The sequence below is a fragment of the Narcine bancroftii genome, chromosome 7 (genome assembly GCF_036971445.1).
Source record: "Narcine bancroftii isolate sNarBan1 chromosome 7, sNarBan1.hap1, whole genome shotgun sequence".
Lineage (NCBI taxonomy): Eukaryota > Metazoa > Chordata > Chondrichthyes > Torpediniformes > Narcinidae > Narcine > Narcine bancroftii.
This window is the reverse complement of record NC_091475.1, coordinates 208,456,506-208,464,140: the sequence shown is the minus strand read 5'-3', so window position 1 is coordinate 208,464,140 and position 7,635 is coordinate 208,456,506.

The following is a 7,635-nucleotide window of genomic DNA, read 5'->3' as shown; positions in this document are numbered from 1 at the left end:
CACTCCCTTCTCCATCTATTACCTTCTGCCTGTGGCTCCGTGCTCCTCCCCCACCACTTACCTTTTTATTTGGACACCAGCTGACATCTTTCCATACCTTGAAGAAGGGCTCAAGCCCGAAATGTTGGTTCTGTATCTTTATCTTTGCTGAGTTGTTCCAGCATTTACTTTATCATCCTTTGTGTGAGGTAGGGTTTCTAATTTCACTCTTGGCCATAAGATGGCAGAATGAGGTGTAATTCTGCTTTATAGTGGCACAGAGGTGCTGCCTCATAGCACCAGAGACCCAGGTCTACCTGACCTGCAGTGCTGTTTGTGTGGAGTTTGCATGTTCACCTTGTGGGTGCCTGGGTTTTCCATGCTCCTCCCACATCCCAAAGACATAGGTTAGTTTGACTGCTGTAAATTGTGTGAAACGAGAAACTTTACAGACGCCGGGATGGAGTGCAACACACAAACGTGCTGGAGAAAGTCAGCATGTCATGCAGCATCTGTAGGAAGTCAATGTTCCTGAGCCCTTTGTCAGGAATCAGGAAAAATAGGTAGACGCCTGAATTAAGAGTAGGGGAGGGGGTGGTGGTGGGGGAGAAGAAGAAGAAGAAGAAGAAGAAAGGGGGCAAGGAGGAGGAGCATAGGATGACAGGTAAGAGGTGGATAGAGGTGGGTGGGTAGAAGAGAAAATTGGTGAGAAGCGATCGGGGTGAAAGGGCAATTCTCTGATAGGAAAAGGAAGGAACACGGGCTAGGTAGACTGAGGAAAGGAGAGAGCGATAGGAAAAGAGAGAGACTCGGTGGTTGGGGGGGGGGGGGAGAGAGGGGAGAGGGGTTTAATGGATGTTGGAGAAGTTGATGTTAATGCCGTCTGGTTGGAGATGCCCAGATGGAATATAAGGTGTTCTTCCTCCAATTTATGGGTGGTCTCAGTTTGGAAATTCCTGAGGCTATAGATGGACTGTAAATTGTTCCTGGTGTGTTGGTAAGTGGTGTAATCTGGGAGAGCTGATGGGAATGTGGGGAAAATAAAGTTTGCAACGTAGAGCAGTAGAATACAGTACAGACCATTCAGCCCACAAAGTTGTGCTGACCTTTGTAAACCTACTCCACATCAATCTACCTTTTCCCTCCCTCACAACCCATTACCCCTTAATATTTTAAGTTTATTTATATTTCCTAGTCAATGTGTGGAAAATTAAAATCTCCTACAATCACCACCTTATGTTTACTACACATATATGCTACCTCCTTATAAATTGGCTCCTCTAATTCCCTCTGCCCATTAGGGGGTCTATAATGCACCCCATGAGTGAAGAGGGTTGTGAACGTGGCTCAGGCTCTCCCTCTATTGACTCCATCTTTAACTCCCACTGCCTTGGAACACCAGCTAACATATCAAAAGACCCATCCCACCCCAGGCCGCACTCTCTTCAACCCCCCCCTGTCAGGAAGAAGACTATATGGACTTCAGTAAGGCCTTCGATAAGGTACCGCATGGAAGGTTAATTAGGAAGGTGCAATCTTTAGGTATAAATTTTGAGATAGTCAAATTGGCTGAAGGGGAGAGGCCAGAGAGTGGTAGTGGATAATTGTCTGTGAGGTTGGAGGCCGGTGACCAGTGGTGTGCCTCAGGGATCTGTATTGGGCCCATTGTTGTTCGTTATATACATTAATGATCTAGATGATGGGGTGGTGAATTGGATTAGTAAATATGCAGACGATACTAAGATAGGTGGAATAGTGGATAATGAAGAAGGTTTTCAAGGATTGCAGAGGGATTTGGGCTGCTTAGAAAAGTGGGCTGAAAAATGGCAGATGGAATTTAATGCTGATAAGTGTGAGGTGCTTCATTTTGGTAAGAAGAATCAGAACAGGACATACGTGGTAAATGGGAGAGCATTGAGGAATACAGAAGAGCAGAAAGATTTAGGAGTGACGGTACATCGTTCCCTGAAGGTAGAAACTCACGTGAATAGGGTGGTGAAGAAGGCTTTTAGTATGCTGGCCTTTATCAATCATTGCATGGAATATAGGAGTTGGGAGGTGATGTTGAGATTGTATAAGACGCTGGTGCGGCCTAATTTGGAGTTCTGTGTGCAGTTCTGGTCGCCTAATTATAGGAAGGATATAAACAGAGTGGAGAGAGTGCAGAGAAGGTTTACCAGAATGTTGCCTGGGTTTAAGCATCTAGAGTATAGGGAGAGATTGGACAGATTAGGTCTTTATTCTTTGGAGCGTAGAAGGTTGAGAGGGGATTTGATAGAAGTATTTAAGATTATGAAAGGGATAGACAGAGTGGATGTGGATAGACTATTTCCGTTAAGAGGAGGAAAGATTAAAACAAGAGGACATGAGTTAAGAATTAAGGGGCAGAGGTTTAGAGGTAACGTGAGGGGGAACTTCTTGACTCAGAGAGTGGTAGCCGTGTGGAATGATCTTCCGGGAGAAATAGTGGCGGCGGAGTCAATTGTATTATTTAAGAAAAGGTTGGACAGGTCTATGGATGAGAAGAAGATGGAGGGTTATGGGCATTGTGCAGGGAGGTGGGACTAGAGAGGGGTGTTTGGTTCGGTGCGGACTAGAAGGGCCTAATGACCTGTTTCCGTGCTGTAAATTGTTATGTTATGTTATGTTATATTTAACCCTTTTATAAAATACTGCGTATAGTGAAAAAGATTCTTCTGTTATTTTTAGCATGTGAGGAGCACCAACAGAGCACAGAATTACAATGAAAAGGAAGATCTATCAGCACTAAGCAAGGGCCGCGTGAGAGCACTGTCGTGGGGTTCATTCAGGAGCCTGATGGTTGCAGGGAAGAAACTGTTTTTAAAGCTATTGGTGCACTTTTTCACACTTAAGTCTTTTTTACCGTAGGATTAGTATAAGAATGGATGGTTGACAGTTAGTATGGACTCGATGGGCAGAAAGGCCTATTTCTCTTATGACAGGGCAGTCCGCTGAGTCTGTGCCCTCATGATTGTCAGATTTTGCATCAGATGGGGATTTGAAGATTCATTCTGCCAAGTGACAGGGGGTTCTGCTAGAGTGATGCTGCCCATCACATTTCACCGGTCTTTGTCTGGTTTGTGCGTGGGGCTTAAATGCAAATGGCAGAGCAGAAGGGTGAAGATGGTATGGTGGTTGACAGAACATTGGCCTTTGGTTTCACGGTTTTAAGACGAAGAGACTTAGGCCATCGAGTCTGCTCCACCATTCAAATCATGGCTGATGAAATTTTCCTCCCAACCCCATTCTCCTGCCTTCTCCCCATAACCTTTGACACCCAGACTAATCAAGAACTTATCAAGCTCTGCTTTTAATATACCCAATGACTTGGCCTCTTCAGCCATATGTGGCAATGAATTCCACAGATTCACTGCCCTCTGGCTGAAGAAATAACTCCTAATTTCCGTTCTAAAGGGACATCCTTTTATTCTAAGGCTGTGCCCTCTGGTCACTGATGGAAACATCTTCTCCACGTCCTCTCTAGGCAGCCCTTTCAATATATCTCCACGTTCTCTCATCCTTCTGAACTCCAGTGAGCACAGGCCCAGAGCCATCAAACGATCCTCGTGCACTCATCCCAGGATCATTCTCATAAACTTCCTCTGCACCATCTACACCCTTCCTCAGATCTGGGGCCCAAAACTACTCTCAATATTCAAAATGTGGTCTGACCAATGCCTTGTAAAGCCTCAGCATTACATAATTACCTTTAATTTCTAGTCCTCTCAAAATGAATGCGCTTACCTTACTAATGACACAACCTGCAAGTTGCCCTTTAGGGAATCCTACACTCGGACTTCCAAGTCCCTTTGGACTTCTGCATTTTGAATTCTCTCCCCAATTAGAAAATAACCAATTTCTTTTTGTTCCTATACTTTACTTTTTTTAAAAAAATGTAGACATACAGCAAAGTAACAGGCCATTTTGGCCCACGAGTTTGCGCCGCCCAATGACACCCCATTAACCTGCACCCTCAGTACATTTCAAATGGTGGGAGGAAACCAGAGATCCTGGAGGAAACCCATGCAGAAATGGGGAGAATGTACAAACTCCTTACAGACAGCACAGGATTTGAACCCTGGACCTGATCGCTGGTGCTGTAAAGATGTTGTGCTAACCGCTACCCCAACTGTGCCGTTTTACAACCACAGGACTTTGAGGAAATGAATATTGGTTCTGAGCACAAGTCTGAGCTAACTTTGGCCTTTATAAAGTGAGATCACTGTGTTTTACAGCACAGAGATAGGCACTTCAGCCCATCTTGTCCATGCTAGTCAATTTGTCTCCCTTAGCTAGTTCTATTTGCTTGCTTCTGGCACATATTCATCGATACCTTTCCTATCTCAATGCCTTTTAATCCATGTAGTTCTCAACTTACAATGGAACTATGTCCCTGTTCACCAATTGTAAGTCGAAAAGGTCCAGTGGAATCAGTGTGGGGACCAACACAGGGCTGTGGGAGAGAGGGGTGGGGGAAGTGAGATCAGTGTGGGCATGGACACAGGGCTGTTGGGAGAGAGCAGGGCAGTGGGATCAGAGTGGGGACTGACACGGGGCTGTCAGGAGAGAGCAGGGCAGTGGGATCAGTGTGGGGACCGACACGAGGCACTTGGGAGAGAGCGGGGCAGTGAGATCAGTGTGGGGACTGACACAGGGCTGGCGGGAGAGATCGGGGCAGTGGGATCAGTGTGGGGACCGACACGGGGCTGTGGAGAGAGAGCAGGGCAGTGGGATCAGTGTGGAGACTGATAACAGGCTGTCGGGAGACATTATAGCCTAGCCTAGCCAAAATTCAAAGTACGTAATGTAGAAAAATCGTAAATTGGACCATTGTAAGTTGGGGACTATCCTGCCTCAACCACCTCTTCTGGCACCTTGTTCCACATATTGTTAGGTCTGCTTTGTTCGAGAATGAGTGAGTCAGACACCAGACTGTCGAAATCAAGGTTCTTTATTACCGGATTGTAACACTTGCAACTAACAGTGCTAGTTGGAGAAGGCGCATTCTAACGATATCAGCAAGTGGTGTTTTTTTTATACCCCAGGACACGCACTTAGTAAATTATCATACCATTACATTGTCCAATGAATAAGCTGTTGCTACCCTTCTCTGTTAGTCTGCTGCACAGCATCTTGTTATTGCCACACTTATCTTGAGTGTACAAGGTCACACCTGCATCCTGTTACTCCTTAGTACTGGTTGACTCCTTCTCCAGTCCCAACTCATGATGTTTTTACCTTACAATACCCAAAACCCAAAGTATAGAATCTGTTGCCACAGGTCCACTTTGAATCTACCCCCCCCCCCCTAGTTTTGGATTCCTCCATCCTCAGAAAGAGACTATGACCATTGGAAACCATGTAGAAGGCACACCAAGAAAAAATGGTGATGCTCCTGGAGCCTCTGCAATTTCAACTACCGCTGGTGTGGATCCAAGGACAACCCCCCATGGGGTTCAACGCCCCATCCTATACCAATGATTCTATAACAGACTTTAAATGGCCTATTAAAGGAACCGATGTTGTTTTATTTTAAAATACTGTGAACACGGGGGTCTGGACCTAAGATGGCAGTAGCTTCGAGGGGTAGCAGACTCTGGGGAAGCAACGGACCGGGGCAGGGCACCAGAACGTCTCTTGTTTGAGAAGGAGGAGCAGAGGAGACGACCCCCTCGGGAAGGTGACCATGGCAGCAGACCAGTGAAGGTCTCTGCAGCTGAAGAACACACAGGAGGGGGATTGTTGGCGACTCGAGGCGAGAAACCATTTAGGCTGAGGGCCTGCTGGCAAATTCGAGCCAAAGGGTTCACACTGGACTGCGGACTGGCTTGAGCTTGGCTGAAGGGGTACCAGATATCAGAACTGGGATGCGACAGGGTGCCGAGGGTAGGGGACTCCTGAGGGGCCTCAGGTGCTGAAGGCTTCCCTATTGTGCCAGAGGTTTGTATCTGGAGCTCGAGTTGCCGATGGTTGGGACTGAAGTCTGTGCAGCTGCAGAGGCTAGATAAGAACCCACGGACACTCCATGACTCTGAAGGAACTGTCTTCTGCTTCTCTCTCTCTCTCTCTCTCTCTCTCTCTCTCTCAGAGTGTAAGGGCCACCAGGCAATTTCTGCAGATGGCTAATTTTTGTCGGTCCTTACGGTGGACGAAACGCAATCTCGTGTTACATGCATATGTTTTACTACACGACAAAAAGTATCTTGAATCTACTTTCCTGAAAAGTCTGAGGAGATTTTGCATGTTGTGGAATAATCTATTTATCGTTTACAGGGGTACTGTGGGAAGTATACTGACTGGTTGTATCACAGCTTGCTTTGGACACTCCAGAGGCCAGGAATGCAGAAGGCGACAGAAAGCCAGCGAGTCCATCTTGGGCACCGACCTCCCGTTCATCGAAGACACCTCTTTTTGCATCACCAGGACGGCCCAAAACAAATAAATGGTCTGTTGGCTATGAAATCCTCTAAATGTTCGGAGAACATGAAAAGCTCCACATGAAAGAACGTCGGTTCTTTCATGGCGAACTCAAGTGTCTCAGCTGGCCATTTGAAGTGAGGATACAATTCTCCGCTTCAATAGCCTCCTCCTTTCCGCACCTTATTTTTAATTCCTGAATAATGACTCCAGGCTGGGGGCCAGACCCCTCCAGTAAGCTCAGCTGCTCACTTACAACTTGAAAACGGGCGCCTAATTGGTCCTCACGAGTCAACTGGGTGAAGGACGTATCTAGGATACCACAGATGTTCCCATGTAGTCTGGAGTCTGAGTGCAATGATAGCTGTTGAAGGTGAAATAAGACCTGACCACCTGCTCAGCTGCATCCAGGAGGGCTGAGATTATAAGCAGGCCTACTTGCTTGACACTTCAATGGATTCTGATCTGTTGCGGGTGACAAGTAGTGTCATAAGGGGTCAGTTTACTGGGAAAGCTGGTGATTTACATTTAGATAAATACAGCAAGGTTATAGGCCATTTTGGTCCACGAGTCCACCAATGAACTCACACCCACGGTACGTTTCAAACAGGGGGAGGAAACTGGAGACCCCGGGGAAAACCCTCGCAGACACGGAGAGAACGTACAAACTCCTTACAGACAGCGTGGGATTCGAACCCCCGGCCCCGATCACTGCTGCTGTAAAGTAGTGGCACTAACCGCTAACACCGACTGTGATGCTGAGCGTTCTCTCGTGTCTGGAAGGAAAATGCAGCTGGATGTTGTGACAGAGTGGGTGGCTCTGTTGTCTGAGTCGGAAGGTCAGGAGTTCCTCTCTTTCCCGGATGAGATGGCTCTGATTCAGTACCTTAGATCTCCCCCATCAATGGGATAATTCTCTCTCTATCCACCTGATCAATTCTTACTCTAACACAACTCACTCATAGCACTAGTTAGATAAATTCAAAAGGTACACATGTTGGAATCTTCAGCAGACAAAGACTCATCTGGTCAGTCAGCATCCACAGGTAGAAAGGGTTAATCAACATTTTGAGTTGGAATCCTTTGTCAAGATATCCAAGGAGAGGATGGATAGGCTAGGACATTTTTCCCTAGAGCAGAGGAGGCCTTATAGAGGAACAGTGCATCTCCATTGTCCAGAATTCAATCAACTGGAGACTCAAACAACTCGCAAAATAT